The sequence below is a fragment of the Nicotiana tabacum genome, chromosome 5, assembly GCF_000715075.1.
Source record: "Nicotiana tabacum cultivar K326 chromosome 5, ASM71507v2, whole genome shotgun sequence".
NCBI lineage: Eukaryota > Viridiplantae > Streptophyta > Magnoliopsida > Solanales > Solanaceae > Nicotiana > Nicotiana tabacum.
The window spans coordinates 55,385,356-55,402,571 of NC_134084.1; positions in this window are offsets into that span (position 1 = coordinate 55,385,356).

A 17,216-nucleotide genomic window follows, 5' to 3' on the forward strand; every position below is an offset into this window, starting at 1 on the left:
AGTACAACTCCACCATTGTCAGAATCTACTAACCGAACCCCCAAACAAGCCAATTGATGAAGGTCTCTAGCTAATTCTCTTTTCTCAGCCTCTACATGTGCTAAGCTACACATAGATGGACGACTTTAGGCATCAGCTACAACATTATCTTTCCCTGGATGGTAGAGAATGTTAGCATCGTAATCTTTCAATAACTCTAGCCATCGCCTCTGTCGCAAATTCAATTCGTTTTGCTTGAAGATATATTGCAAGATTTTATGATCTATAAATACATCCACATGAACCCCATATAAATAATGTTGTTATATCTTAAGTGCATGGACAACCGCTCCTAACTCGAGGTCGTGGGTCGGATAATTCCTATTGTGCTTCCTCAACTGCCTTGAAGCATACACAATTACCTTACCATAATGCATCAGGACACATCCTAAGCTGACACCTGAGGCATCACAATACACAACATAACCCTTTGGACCCTCCGGAAGTGTTAGAACTGGCGCTGAGGTTAACCTGTTCTTAAGCTCTTGGAAACTCTGCTCGCAAGCCTCTGTCCACTAAAACTTAGCTGCTTTCTGAGTCAGCGTCATCAATAGTGCTGAAAGGGAAGAAAAACCCTCTATGAACCTCTGGTAGTAGCCTGCTAAGCCTAGAAACCTACGAACCTCTGTCGGAGTGGTAGGTCTAGGCCAGGATTTCACGACCTCAATCTTCTGAGTGTCTACCTTTATATCTTCATCGGATGCAATATTCCCTAAGAATACTACAAACTTTAACCAGAACTCACGGCTAGAAAACTTAGCATACAACTTACGATCACGGAGGGTTTGAAGTATCACTCGCAGGTGGTCTGCATGCCCCTCCTCTGAACGTGAATAAACTAGAATATCATCAATAAATACTATCACGAACAAATCTAAAAAAGGCCGGAATACGCTATTCATCAAGTCCATAAATACGGCAGGTGCATTTGTCAACCCGAAGGACATGACAAGTAACTTGAAGTGGCCATATCTGGTCTTGAAGGCTATTTTTATAATATCTTTCTCCCAATCTTTGACCTAGTGGTACTCCGACCTCAAATCTATTTTTGAAAAGCATCTAGCCCCCTACATCTAATCAAACAAGTCATTGATCCTTGGAAGTGGATACTTATTCGTATTAGTTACTTTGTTCAGTTGCCTATAATCGATACACATCCTCAGTGAGATGTCTTTCTTCCACACAAATAGTACTGTTGCACCCCAAGGTGAGGTCAGATGAAACCTTTCTTCAACAAATTTTATAAATGTTCCTTCAACTCCTTCAATTCGAAAGGTGCCATTCTATACAGATGGATGGATATTGGTTAAGTTCTCGGAAGCAAATAGATGCTAAAATCAATCTTTCGCTCTGGAGGAATAGCTGGAAGCTCATCTAGAAACACATATGCGTTGGTTGTGCCATACCCTTAAAATCTCTATTTGGGAAATCTTGCATCATATGTCCCGGATGCCCACATGTATAACAAGCGCTGGAACCTGCTCAACATTGGTCCAAATGTCCTCTACCTTAGATGTCACACCATGGCAGAAATGACCAAGTCTTCCCTGAACCTCGCTATCGCTGTAAACTAGATGCACGTGAGCTCTCATCTGGTCCTCACTGAGTATAACAGTCATGCCTGTAACCTTTTAACTGATGTGGTGGAGGCCTAAGTGGCCGTACTAAGTACTGGGGCCTATAACTACCCTGAGACTGCTCCTAAGACCTGGCAAATCTCATCCTCTTACACTGCACTTGCTTATTCTTCTCTGTACCCTGCTGTTGACGCCTGCCCCCTTATATATTCTAGCTAAATGCCTGAATCCGGGAGATATCCCTCTATCCTACAATGCAACGGTGTCATATGCCTCGGTCAACTTTGGGGCCATCCCTTCTATAAAACATGTGGATTCTGTCCCGCATAGTAGCAACTATGGATGGAGCATATCTGGCCAATGAGTCAAAATAGAGACTATACTATCGAACGCTCATATTGCCCTGCTTCAAGGCTAGAAACTGATCGACTCGAGCTTGTCAGATATCTCGCGATAAGTACAAGTCAAGAAAGGCATCTGAAAAATTCTCCCAAATAGCTGGAGCTGCATCACGTCCCCTGGACCTCCCATCCCTCATACAAAAGGATGACTATATCTCAGAGTCGAAAATCTACTAGCTCAACTGCCTCTTTCTCTGTCGTATGCATAACTTGAAATATCCTATGAAGCTAATCTATGAAATCCTACGGGTCCTCCCTCTGATCTGTCCCCATGAACTCTAGGGGACTCAAAGCAATAAACTCTCGGACCCTTGAAATCCCAGACCCCTCATAAGATCCTGCACTAGCCGATGCCCTAGCCTGTTGCTGGGTAGCTACCAACCGTGTCAACAAATGTATAACACTCCCCAAATACCGATCTTTTGGAAGTGGAGAGGGAAATGTATGTGCGGTATCCCTAGGAATCTCCTCAGGTGGTGGAGGAGCCGGTAATGGCCGAGTAGGGGTTTCGCCCTGGGCCTCAAACTGGGCCCCATCTACTGAGGGTACCCTACTGGTCCCCTCACCCGCTAGTATATCTCTCCTCTGACTAGCCATAGTCTTCCTAGTCACCATCATCTCTGTATACAAACAACAGTGCGTAAGTTTAACTCAAATTTCCTATAACTCAGTTCTACAACACGATTTAGATTTTAAAGAAGTGTAACTAACTCCTAAACATCCTGTAGTTCCCTACTTAAATAATGTGGTGCACAACACATTTATAAAAATGAATCTACTAGACACGACTTGTAGACTCCCTAGGACATAACTACTCCGATACCATGTTTGTCATGCTTCAAACCTTGGGGGAGGCGAGATCGGCACAGGGAGCCTTACTTGACCGAGCGTACTACTACAACTGACAAACCAACAAAAATATACATACAAGGCCTACAAGCCCAACATACTGCACTGACTGACAGGATATGTCTACAAGCCTCTACTGATGGATATACTATGGTCGAAACAGGGTCCCGACCTACCCATAATATATATAAATATATGCATAACATGTACTCAAAACCCTAGACCCTGCAACTTTGATGGACGTGGAGCTTACCGATCAAGCTGAACACGGACAACACCTATGGAGGAGGTTTACCAGTCTGTCTATTCGAACCTACATGCATGAAATGTAGTATCCATAGGAAAGGGACGTTAGTACGAAATAATGTATCGATTATGTAAGGCAATAAAATAACTGAAAGCAGAAACTGAACTGATAATATAATAACTAAAAGTAACTAGGAGTCAAAGATTATGGAGAGATATACTTACCTACTGATACTAACTCAACTCTCTCAATATAGTAAGTAAAATAGATGTCCGACCTTATATGACTCAGTATGTGTAACTCCTCAACCGTAGTAGGCTTGCTCATAGGTGCTCAACCACAGTAGGCTCAATATATAACTTACGATCTAATCAAAGATTACCTAATAGGGGACTGCCCCCCGATTAAAGCTCGATGGTGGCGAAATACTGTAATATTGTATATATATAGACTCTATACTCTCTTAGCTGAGAGAAGACAATACTAAACTAAGTATAAAGTCCCACTAAGGGAGAATACTATAACTTATGAGACTAGGATAATGTACATATGTTCAGGAATACGAACTTCTCTTTATGTCTCGTTATCAAATGCATGTAGTTACGTGATCATGCCAAAATGAAGGAAAAGTTTAGCCTTAATATACCTTATCACAATCTTTCCAATAACCACGTTGAACTCGTTTATTTGCACCTTAATTTACAACAACGATAATAATACTATCATTAAGCTACGAAAGGTAAAACTATCGCATAACGAATGACAAGCTTATTTTATAATAAAACGGGCAGCATCTCCCCTATAATCCTTACTTCCTCCTAATTCGAGATTATACCAGCAACACAAAAATACAACAATAATAACATATATGCATTATTTTCCAACCTTATATACACCACAAAATACTACAAAACAGCCCAACACACCCCAATCTTTTCATACACAAAATGACTACCGTAGTAGTGTCAAACGGCCCGAAAATGTGACAATGAACGACCATCCCACCACTGTGCATTTATGTGGTATCTCTCCACACCCTTTATCCTCCAAAACTCCCTAAAACAGTAGCAAAATACATAATGCAAAAGCTACACAAAATAGTCCAGTACAAGTTGAATAACTCAAACTCACGACTTTCGATCACCGTCCCGTGAGTTCTTACAAATATTGAACAACTTTCTATACATTTCTAGTAGAAAAAATGGATGAAATAAAGCAGTAAACTTACCATATTTGTTAAATATCTCAACTCCTATCTTGGTTCTTCAAACCCTAGGTTTTCCTCCAACTAGAACTTGAAAAAAAAGAGAAAATCAATTAGGGTTTGTGTTCAATTTTTGGGAGAACGTTTGCATGGGCTTATATTTGTTTATTTTGCTATATAATGAGTGTTATATTTGCAGGAGATAATCCCTTAAAAGGGCTCTTTGGCCTACCTAAAATAGCCCCCTTTTGGACATATTTAGTCCTCTCATTTAAGCAAGTAGGTGACACACCTACTTGTCACCTAGCAGTCTGCGCAGTCTCGCAAAAAGGTATATACCTCTCTACCACTATATCTTATCTACAAATACTTTAATGATTTAGAACTTTGACTCATAGATCTTTAATTTGATGGGTGGATCACCCCGTAACTCTAAAGATATTGGGAGAGAATCGCAGTGATATTTGACCCAAATTTTAGTAAAACTTTTGAACCCAACTTGTGATGACTTTCACCGACTTTTGTTCCACAACTCGTTTAACCTCCAAAAATAACACATGACTATCATAAGACTAAAATAAATTATAATATAAACATATTATCATGTTAATAACCCTAGTCTCACCCCAAATGTACGGGTTATAACATTCCCAACTTGTTGACTTTCGATGAAGCATTATTTTCTTCAATTCCTTTAGCTTCTGAACCTTTCAACCCTCTTTGTAGTTTTTGTTCATGATCTTAAATATTTGTAATCTATAAGGTAGCATGATTAACTTATTTTATATACTTTCAAAGATGATCTCATTTTATGTCAATTGATCAAGGCATTCAAACCTATTGGGCACAGATTTTTGTTCTTCCAAAGAAGGTTATGAAAGTAATTGAGGCATAATGCAGAACTTTCCTATGGACTGGTAGTACTACTATCTCTAAGAAAGCACTAGTGGCATGGGAAAAGGTGTGCAGGCCAATAGCTACTAGAGGACTCAATATACTAGACATAAAACTGCGGAACAAAGCAGCAATAATTAAACATTTGTGGGATATAAAAAGAAAGAAGAACTGCTTATGGATAATATGGGTGCATAGTTTTTATATAAAGAACATGAATCTGGAAACAATGGCCATACCTAAGTCTGCATCTTCGGTGGTGAGAAAGATACTAGAAGGTAGAAGTTTGATTATGGAGCACCAGTAACTTTAGGGAAACATTCATAGTAGACTAAAGACAATGAGCACTGATACAAAGTTCCAAATTAAGCAGATGTACTTGAAACTGATACAACCATACCCCTGAGCTGAATGGAAAAGTTTGATGCTACAAACAAATATACATCCAAGATACAGATTCACCCTATGGCTTGCAGCACATCAGAGACTAGTGTGCGACCCAAAAGGTCATCACCGTAATTCTTCCTTGTTCTGTGCTTCCGAGGCCTTGAAAACCTCGCTTTTAGTTGCCTCGATATTGCGTGCGCAGTCCGGGCGCGAAGCCGGAAAGCTTTTATGTTAAAATATGCGAATTTTGCGAGAAATTTGATGAATTTTGATATTTAATACGCATAAAATTGACTTTGGTCAACATTTTGGGTAAATGGACCCGGACCTATAATTCGACGGTCCCGGAGGGTCCGTAGAAAAATATGGCACTTGGGCGTGTGCCCGGAATTAAATTCCGAGGTCCCAAGCCCGAGAAATGAATTTTTGTGTGGAATTGTTTTCTGAAATTAATTAAAGAAAATGAAGAAGAAAATTGATCAGAAAACTGTGGTATCGGGCTCATATTTTTGTTCCGACGCCCGGTACGAGTCTTAAATATGTATTGAGCACTATCTATAAAGTTTGGCTAAAAACGGACGTCATATGACGTGTTTCGGACTTAAAATGGGGAATTTGAGTTTTTATTAAAGTTGAAAGAAAATCATGTGTGTGAGGCTTGATCCTATGTATATGATGTTATTTTGGCGAATTGATCGCACGAGTAAGTCCGTAAGATGTTTTTAAGGTTGTGTGCATGTTTGGTTTGGAGCCCCGAGGGCTCGGGTGAGTTTTGAATGGGGCACGGGAGGTCTTGGACTTAAGAAAATGCAGGTTCAGGTGTTGCAGACACCAGCGCGGCCGCGGTCATTTCCGCGCGGTCCGCGCTGGAGCCGCGCGGCCGCGATGCCTTTCTGTGCGGTCCGCGTGGCTGAGTCTGAGGGCTAGGGTTTCAGGTTAACCAGCGCGGCCGCGCACCAAAACAGTGCGGTCCGCGCTGGAAGGGTTCAGAGAAGCCCTAATTTTTCTCCCACTCGGCGCAGCCGCAACACATTTTTGTGCGGTCCGCGCCAGGTCCTCAGAAAGGTATACAAGTTCGGAAAATCTCAGTCATTTTTCACTTTTCAAAAACCCAAAACCTAAGAGGCGATTTTCCAAACAACTTTTCTTCTCCAAAACTATTGGTAAGTGATTTCTAACTTAATTTCTTTATTCCATAACATCTTTTAACATAATTTCAACTTCAAATCAAAGATTTTCAGGGGTGAAATTGGCTGTTTTGGGTAGAACCTAGGTTTTCTACAAATTGAGGAGTTGGACCTCAATTTGAGGTCCGATTTCAAAACAAATCATATATTTGGACTCGTGGGAGAATGGGTAACCGGGTTTTGGTCTGAACCTCGAGTTTCGACCACGTGGGTCCGGGTGTGTTTTTGACCATTTTGGGAATAACCTTGTAAAATTTATTTTCATGCATGGGGAGTGATTTATTTAGTAATTAGTAATGTGATTAAGTAACTTATGACTAGATTCGAGCGGATTGGTGGTGGAATCAAGAGGTAAAGCTATACTAGAAGCGTGAGTTGAGTTTGGAGCATTCGAGGTAAGTGTTTGTTCTAACTTTGGCTTGAGGGATTAGGATTTGGATGTTATTTGCTACGTGTTAACTGTGGAGTACGGTGTATAGGCATGGTGACGGTTATCTATGCACCGGAGTCTAGCATGACTGTGAGTCGTAGTTGCTTTTAAATTCGAAAGACGTGAAACAGTTGAGCTAATTACTTGCTAAAATAATTATGAGGTGATAGTTGAGAAACAGATGAGTTGAAGAAGGAAGTGTGGTATTATTCCCTTGCCAGGATGTTTAATCTAGTTGTATATTCCCTTCCCCGATTGGTTGTGACTAATGATTGGGTGAGGAAGAGCTATTATGCACGAAGGGTCTTTCCGTGCTATGTTTTGATAATTATGCACGAAGGGTCTTTCCGTGCCATGTTTTGATAATTATGCACGAAGGGTCTTTCCGTGCCATGTCTCTAATTATTTGAGCATGAAGGGTCATTCCGTGCCTTGATGTGAGAGTTATGTGAGGAAGAGCATGAAGGCTGATGGCATGCACTATATTTGACAGTTTTGGTAGGAATTGAGAGTAAAAGCACGAAGGTTGGTGCCATGCAGTTGTTGATTCACTTGCTCTCTTTCATAGATGTTAATTATTCATTTTCCATCTCTCTGTTCGTTGGTCTTATATCTAAATTGTTACACCCCACAATATGCCACCTCCCTATTATCTGTTTAAATTCTGTATATCTTTCCGTCGTTGCACATATATCTGTACAGGTTAATTGAGGTAGGTCCGGTCTAGCCTCGTCAATACCTCGCCGGGGTTAGGCCAGGCACTTACCAGCACATGGGGTCGGTTATGCTGATGCTACACTTCTGTGCCCTTTTTGTGCACAAATTCGGGAGTAGCTTACGGACCGCAGTAGCAGTAGATTGGGAGCGTGCCTTCAGTCTAGAGACTCCCAGGTAGTTCGCTGGTGTGCGTGAGCCCTGAGTCTCATCTATTTCATTTCTGTTTGTCTTCATTGTATCGAAGCAGACTCCTTATGTATTTTCTTTCAAACTCTTATTTGTAGTATCTTATAATAGTCCATGAGTATTGTGACACTAAATCTTGGGTAGAGGATGATGTTAATTTTTCTGCATTTTCGTTCATTTAATATTAAATTAAGGCTTCCGCTTGAATTTATTGTTTTTATTATTATCTTGTTGAAAATTAGTTGAAAAGGTATGATAAGGTTGGCTTGCCTAGCTCCGACAGTAGGCGCCATCACGACTCCCGATGGTGGGGAATTCGGGTCGTGACAACTAGCTACAGTGGAAAGACTGTTGAAGATTGGTATCCAAATTCCTGCAGCCTGTGCATTTTGTGGACATAGCCTAGAATCCTTTAGTCACTTGTTCTTTGAGTGCACCGTCACAAAGCAACTGTGGTCCAGACTATGTTCATGGTTGGGATATAATAGGAGTATTGGAGATTGGAAACATAGTTGGAATGGGCATACAAGAAAGCCAAGAGCAGAAGAGGAAGAAATGCAATTACTAGCTGTGTGTTTGCCACGACTGTTGTATTGATTTGGAGGGAGAGAAACAGAATCAGATTTGAACAAGCTAAATTTGATGATCTCCAAATCTACAAAGAGATAGTACTGGACATACACATCAGAGGGAAGAACATAGTCAAGTGGAAAGAAGCATTGCAGCAGTTGAATTTGATCCCATAGATAAGTAGAATTAAAAGTAGGAATCCTTGCTATAGTTGGTTTTAAATAAGTGTCTGTATTGAAAATATAGTGTAGGATGGATAGATACAAAATTGATAGTAGCAGATTGTGATGTATATTGGGAGTAGCCTGTCAAAGCTGCTCCTTGGACTCAACTGTACATGTTTTTTGAGTATCAATAGAATATAACCTTAACTCAAAAAAAAGATGATCTTATTTTTGGTCTTACATTAGTTTGCTTACGACACACTTTTACGTAGGAAAATATGGGGTGTAAAACTCATGAACCTATTGGCTAAAGCTTGAACATCTAATGATATATGTCTCTCATCAACTGGAATATATGCAAGGCTACCCATGCTCATGGCCTTTCTACTCAAGGCATCGGCCACCATATTGGCCTTCTTGGGATGATAATAGTGATATCATAGTCCTTTTATAGCTCTAACTATCTCCACAACCTCAAATTTAGATCATTTTTCTTAAACAAGTGCTACAGACTCCAATGATCTATAAATACCTCACAAGACACATCATAGAGATAATGCCTCCAGATCTTCAATGCATGAACAATGGCTGCCAACTCTAAATCATGAACGGGGTAGTTCTTCTCATGGGGCTTCAACTGGCATGAAGTATAGAAATCAATCTACCCTCCTGCATCAAGACACATGCAATACTAATTCGAGAAGCATCAAAATACACCGTATATGAACACGATATTGAAGGTAAAACTAGAACTTGAGACGTGGTCAAGGCAGTCTTGAGCTTCAGAAAGCTCTACTCACACTCATCAGAACACTTAAATGGGGCACTTTTCTAGGTCAATCTAGACAAAGGTGCAGCAATATTTTAGAAACCCTCCACAAATCGACGATAATATCCAGCCAAGCCAGGGAAGTTCCGAATCTTAGTAGCTGAAGATGGTCTGGGCCAACTCTGAACTACCTCAATCTTTTTTGGATCTACCTTTATCCCCTCACTAGACACCACGTTCCCCAAGAACGCCAATGAATCAATCCAAAACTCACACTTAGAGAATTTGGCATAAAGCTTCTTCTCCTTCAACGTATGTAGTGCAAACCTCAGATATTACGCATGCTCCTCCTGGCTGCGTGAGTACATCAGTATATAATCAATGAATATTATAACAAGATAAGGCTGGAATACACTGTTCATCAGGTGCATAAATGATGATGGGGGCATTAGTCATCCTAGATTATATCACACAAAACTCTTAGTGACCATAACAGGTCCTGAATGTCGTCTTCTAGACATCAAAATCCCGAATCTTCAATTGGTGATACGCGGATGTCAGATCAATCTTTGAAAACACTCTAGCTCCCTGAAGCTAGTCAAATAAGCCACCAATGCGAGGTAAGGGATATTTGATTGTAACTTTGTTCAACTGCTAGTAATCAATGCATATCCATTTGGTACCATCCTTCTTCTTCAAAAAAGAACTGGTGCACCCCAAGGTGATACACTAGGACTGATAAATCCCTTATCAAGTAGCTTATAAAGTTGTTCTTTCAATTCTTTGTACTCTGCTGGTGCCATACAATAAGATGGAATAGAGATGGTTCGAGTGCTCGGCACCAAGTCAATACCAAAGTCAATGTCCCTATTGGGTGGCATGCCCGGAAGGTCTGCACGAAACACAACTGGGAAGTCCTTCACTACTGAAACAAACTTAGTAGGAGGAGTATCAGCACCAACATCCCCCAGGAAAGCCAAATATGCCAAAATACCCTTCCCAACCATCCATTGGGCCTTCAGATATGAAATCACTCTATTAGGAGCATAGTCCAAAGAACCTCTCCACTTTATCCTAGGCAAACTCGGCATTGCCAATGTCACAGTCTTAGCATGACAATCTAGAATAGCATGACACGATGACAACCAATCCATGCCTAGAATCAGGTCAAAATCAACCATACTAAGACGCAAGAAATCAAGTCTCATATCCAATCCTCCAATAGTCACCACACACAACCGATATACATGATCCACAATAATAAATCACCTATTGGAATATATACATGAACTGGCGTAACTAAGGAATCACGAGGCATACCCAATAAAGAGCAAAGTATGATGACACATATGAATAAATGGAACTAGGATCAAATAATATGGAAGCATCTCGATGGAACATTAAAACAATACTTGTGATCATTGCATTTGAAGCAATTTCCTCTGGCTTGGCAGGAAACGCATAGCACCGAGCCTGACCACTACTTGATCGACCTCCCCCTCAAGGGATCCTTGAGTTGACCGGGTCCTACCTCGAGTTGGCTATGCGGGTGGTGTAGTTGTTGGTGCCGGAATTGTAAGCTGAGATCTTTCTTGTGGAACCCTACCCAATAGCCTGGGGAAATCTATCTTGAGATGACTCAAGTCTCTGCAGTTATAGCAACCCATCATGACGGGCTATTGAGCCTGATTACTTGAAGAACTACTTGTAGAAACCTGGGAAGATGAAGCATGGTAAGAACTCTGTGCTTGAAACACACTGAATGATTCCTGACCCGGACAAGCACTGTAGGAACCATAGCTAACTGCTGCACCATGATGAATCGGACGAGTCATTTGAGGGGGCCTATAAGGACGACCCCCGCAGTGATGGGACTGTCCTCCAGATGAAGCACCGTTGAAACCACCTGAACCATGAGACCTCTTGGCGTCCTTTTTCTCAAGCTCCTGACTATAAACCTACTCTAGGCGTCTAGCAATATCAACCACCTCGTCAAACCTCGCACCCGATGCAATATCTCGAGTCATGATGAAACGTAGTCCATAGTTGAGGCAATCAATGAACCTCCTAATCCTTTCCCTCTCAGTGGGAACCAACCATATCGCATGTTGGGCCAACTCTGAAAACCTCATCTCATACTGGGTGACTGATATGCCCTCCTAGTGTAGCTGTTCAAACTGCCTACGTAACTCCTCCCTGCGAGTCTATGGAAAAAACATCTCTAAGAAGAGAACTGAGAACTCATGCCATGTAAGTGGTGCAGTGCCGGCTGGCCTGCTCAACTCACAGGCCTCCCACCATCAGAAGGCTACCCCAACAGCTGAAAAGTAGTAAATTAGACTCCATTGGTCTCCAAAATACGCGCCATGCGAAGGATCCGCTGGCACCTATCTAAGAAATCCTAAGCATCCAGTGACTCAGCCCCACTGAACTCTGGAGGCCTGGGCCTCCCAAACCGCTCTAGACTCTTCTACTCCTCGGCACTCATAGGTGGACCAACCTGGGCCCGAGAAGTTTCAACCGGCTAGGCAAGTAGTACCCCCAGTGTTTGAAATCCCTGAGCCATCTGCTCTAGAGTACAAGCTTTGGGAGTCTATGCACCTCCCTCGGCCTGAGAAGTGGCTGGTGCAACCGGAACTGAGATTGCCTAAGCCAGACTCGTACATACAGTCAATATCTGGGCCAAAGTTTCTTGAAGGTCTGGAATCACAATGGTTACAACTGGTGCCTAAGCTGGTCACACCGGCTCAATTATATCTACTATCTGCTCCTGAACGGGGAAACTGGTGGCTGCACAAGTGTTGCTCTAGCTACAGTACGAGCTGCACCTCGACCTCTACCGCAACACTGGCCTCTCGCGGCCCTAGTTGGTCGTACTAGTGGCTTTCCGCTTGATCCAGTTGCATGTGTCCTTACCGTCCGTGGGAGAATAGAATAATAGAAGTTTAGTTTCCGAAATTAACAAATCCGCACAACATAGGTATAAGAAACTGAAGTTTCCTAATGAGCCTTTCAAAGATAAGTACAGACGTCTCCGTACTGATCCACAAGACTCTACTAAACCTGCTCATGACTCGCAACACCTATGAACCTAGGGCTCTAATACCAACTTTTCATGACCCAAAATCCCAACCCGTCGTGATGGCACCTAACACACTAGCTAGCCAAGCCAAAATATAATAATAAAGGAAACAAAGCAACAGAACTTATAAAAATTAGCATAAGTCTAAAATTTCAATAAAATCTAATACAACTAATACAAGTAAATCCCAGAAATCGGTAAATACAGAGTCATGATCTCTACAAGTGAATACAAGTTTGAAACTGAATAATATTAATACTATCTGAACCGTAACAACAGTATGTAAGGAAAAGACAAGTTAAACTGCGACCAAGGACGTAGCTCTACCTCGCCTCTCAAAGATAGTCCAATAAGCAAGCCAACTGCTGGTAACTGGTCCCCATACCTGGATTTGCACAATTAAGTGCAAGAGTGTAGTGTGAGTACAACTGACCCAATGTACTCAATAAGTATCTTAATTAACCTCGACGAGGTAAAAGAAGAACTAATTAATAAGTGATTCTAGCTATCACCTGAGAAGTTCATCTTTTAACAAGTACAGAACAATAATGAAACCAAGTCATGAAGCATAGGAAGAAATATCTGTGTGTGTGTGTGTATTATTTCTCAAATACTCTGCTTAGTCAATATTCGGCATGTAGAGATGATATGCAATTAAATCAGACTAATAATCACGAAAATTGCAAGTAAAGATGAAATGCAAAATACAAATAAATATGTATACACATATGTAGTGAATGAATGACAAATCCCATGCTCCTAGCTGGTATAAATGACAAGCTGAAGTGTAGGCATGTGCAAAGTATGATATCTTAGCTCAAATTGGCAATTTTGTCACAGAATAGCATTTATCAAGTTCATTCAGGGATTAAAACTCTTTGTAGCCTCAAACATGGCTCAAATAATTCACAACAATGTTGTGAAAGTGCGAAGCATCATAGCTTAACGTTTAGTCAATTCTAAGCTTTCATAGCCTAAGAACAAACCGCACATGGATAAATACCCTTGGTGTCAACACATGGGCTCAAACCCCAAACATGTGTGCACCCAATAACATGTAGCTATCACAATAATTCAAGAAACTAGTGCCTCAACCAAGTTTAGATAAGATATTTACCTCAAGCAAATCAAATCACTCCGCTAGCAAGCCCTTCATGGGTGTATCAATCTCCGGGGGGCTCAAATCTATCCAAAATAACGTAATACTATCGATTAAAGCTATAGGAAATTATTCTAAATGATAAAGCTAATATCTTTAACCAAAATAAAAAAGTCAACCCCCAGGCCCATGCCTTAGAACCCGACAAAATTCACAAATTCCGAACACCCATTCAATAACGGGTCTAACCATACCAAAACTATCCAATTCTGACCACAAATTGACCCTCGAATCCCCAAATCTTACTCTCCAATACATGGGCCAAAATCCCCAAATTCTAACTTAGATTCATGAGAAATTGGTGAGATAATCAATGGGTATTCAAAATTCATGGACAAAAGTGATTAAAAATTACTTGCCTCTTCAATCTAGGCGAAAACCTCTCCGAAAATCTCCCTAGTCCGCACTCCAAAATCCCCAAAATGAGAAAAGAACTCAAACCTTCGATCTTAATCTCTGTCCAGCACTTTCGCTTCTACGGCTAAATTACTACACCTATAGTTCCATTTTTGCGAAAAATGTCTCACTTATGCGGAGACAACTTAAAGCAACAACCTGCCGCTTTTGCGGAAAAAATCCCGCTTCTATGGTCGACCAAGCGCTTCTACGTGCCCGCACCTGCAGGAATAATCTGCATCTGCAGTTCCTGCCAATCACACCAACCTCCGCTTTTGCGGAATAACCACCTTAGAAGCGGCTCCGCTTCTATGGAAACCAGATTGCTTCTGCGATAATCCCCAAGCCAGGACCTTCTACACATGCGACACTCCATCAGTACCTACGGCGCCGCATCTGCGGTCAATCCCACTGCAGGAGCGGTTGCACCAGAACCTCAATTTCTTCTGCAATGCATTAAGTCCAACTTTTGATCTGTTAGCCTTCCGTAATTCACCCGAGGCCCCCAAGACCCCCGTCTAAACATACCAACACATCCTAAAATATCATAAAAACTTATTCGAAGCTTCAAATCACATCAAACAACAATAATAACTAACATGAATCGCACCCTAATTCAAACCTATTGAAACTAATAGATTCCCAACTTTTAATTGACCTCATTTTTGACCCCATTTTTGCCAAAACCTATCAAACCAACTTTAATTGACCTCATTTTTGCACACAAGTTATAAATGACATAGCGGACCTACTCTAGTTCTTAGAATCAAAATCCGAGCTCGGTATCAACAAAGTCAACTCTCTATCAAACTTCTCAACCTTCTAAAGCTTCAACTTTCTAACTTTTGCCCATTTAAGCCAAAATGACCTACATGCCTCCAAATAAATAACCGGACATACTCCTAATATAAAATCACCATACAGAGCTATCGGAACTATCAAAACTCCATTTTGGAACCGTTTACTCATAAGTCAACATACAATTAGCTCTTTCAACGTAAGCTTTCAATCTTGGGGATAAGTGTCCCAGTTCATTCCAATACATCCCTGGAACCAAATCAACCACCACGGCAAGTCACTTAATCATTAATGAATATAGAATAAGTAATAAATAGGGGAATAAGGCTGCAATATAAAAGATGACCGGCCGGGTCATCACAATCTCTATATATTGGAAGCTTCGCTGGAGAGACTCCATTAGGGAGATTCGATACAGGCCATTCAGATTGGGCTCGCTGTATTTCCTTGTTTTCTATAAACATTGATATATCGGTACAAATTTGGAATTTCAAAGGGTGGTTTGATTTTACTTCATATATTGTATATCTTCTTCATTCCTCTATGATTAGCCTTGTCATTATCCGTTATGAGTATTTATTTTAGTGTTTCATGCTTAGCTTAAAATATAACCTTGCATGCCTATCGACGAATTCCTTTAATCTATAACTAAGTAAGAGGTTAGGTCATCACTTAGACTTGAGGATCTTTAAGATTGATTTGCTAACAAATTATGTTATCAAGTCCTCATTCTAGCTAGTATATTTTTACCCTTAATTAAATAACCAAAATTGGCGTATTATAAATTGTAATGTATTCAAAATACGATTAGTCACTTTCAAAGCCTAGTAACTTCCTTATTAATAGTTCACATATTAAACTGATCAACCTTCTTTGAGTAATACATACTTGATTAATCACTTATTTCGGTACATGATTATTGTGTTAGCTTTTCTCGGACTTAGAATCTAGTAATTTGATAAATAAATAATTGGAATATAGATAATGTATACGGTGGAAATCGACGGCTCGATTTCATGGCATCTCGAGGGTTTCCAGTAATCGACTCCGAAAATTCTCGATGGCTCCACCTCGAGACAATATGAGTAATGACCGGCCTCGAAGCAATGGAGTTAACGGTCTTGGCAGATCAAGGTGAAGTACCCAAGGTACATACATCTAGCTGGCCATGTCTAGTGGACTAGTCGGAAAAGCGAATCAAGGCATTAAATGGCTGTACCAGCCCATATCTTTGTAATTAATGTATTTGTACTATGTTGAGATTTCCCCTCCTATATAAAGGGGATCCTTGCCATTTTGTAAGGTTATGTTACTCCATACTAAATATACAAGAACATTCTCTCTACTCTCTAACATATTCTCTTGATCTTATTACTTCATTTATTGCTCATATTTATTGTGTTTTATCTATTGTTCTTCATTTATTGCTTATTATTGGCCATAAAATGCCTCCTTTGATTTATTTATAATAGTTATCCACCATCGACTGCCTTCGATAGCTCCCAACCAAGCTTCATACTCAATCCCGAGGCCCTCGAATAGGCGAGCTCGAGGCCCCGATAGACAACGATTCGGCTTGATCAACACCTCGTTCTTAAGTTCTTATTTCGTTTCTTAGTCTCTCACACAACATCTACTGCCTAATAACTAGCATAAAAATAGATCACATATTTTTAAAACCACTAAATCAAATTTAATTGTTATTACAATTTTCACGGTAAACAGTTTGGCGCCCACCGCGGGGCTAAAAATAATAGTGATTATTTTCTTGCTGGTTTAACTACATAACACAAGTTGTATTTCACACTTCTTCTTGCCCAAGACCTTTGGTTCAGGTCAAAATGTCCGACTCAGTAAACAACAATCTGGAGAACCACAGAGAAAATGGCGTAGATGTTCCAGGTGCTGGCGTACCACCACGAAACCCTGAGAACGCGCCAGAAACGATCTCCGTGGACGCGGTCTCACGCAATGCTTAACACGTCGATGTAAGCTCCCATACTAATAGGAGCGTGCACCAAGGAGACCGACAAGAAGCTCAGGAAACCCCGGCTAGGGAAGAATGGGAGGTTAGCCTTCACGTTATTTTTGAAATGTTGCAAGAACAACAACTAGCAATTGCTCAGCTATAAAGTCATCAGAAAACTCCCAGCGGTTGCT